The sequence below is a fragment of the Setaria italica genome, chromosome I (assembly GCF_000263155.2).
Source record: "Setaria italica strain Yugu1 chromosome I, Setaria_italica_v2.0, whole genome shotgun sequence".
Classification (NCBI taxonomy): Eukaryota; Viridiplantae; Streptophyta; class Magnoliopsida; order Poales; family Poaceae; genus Setaria; species Setaria italica.
In genome coordinates, this window is record NC_028450.1 from 39,932,554 (window position 1) to 39,932,815 (window position 262).

The window sequence follows — 262 nt, forward strand, 5'->3', positions numbered from 1 at the left end:
TTACCGGATAAATCCATTGCCACGTTTGCTCATGAAAAGAAAGAAAAGATCCATTAATATTGCCAGTTGCCACCGCTGCGAACCGGACAAACAGAGTGCAATGCGGCCTGTCCATCTCCGGCTTCCCGCTGGCCCACGCCGTCCTTGCTCCCCCTCCAATGATTAAACTCTATGCATTCACGAGGGCAAGTGCACCTCCTCCAATTTGCTCAAGCTCCGCCACTGTGTCGTCGGGCTGGATCGGCCGGGAAGGCCCCCACCC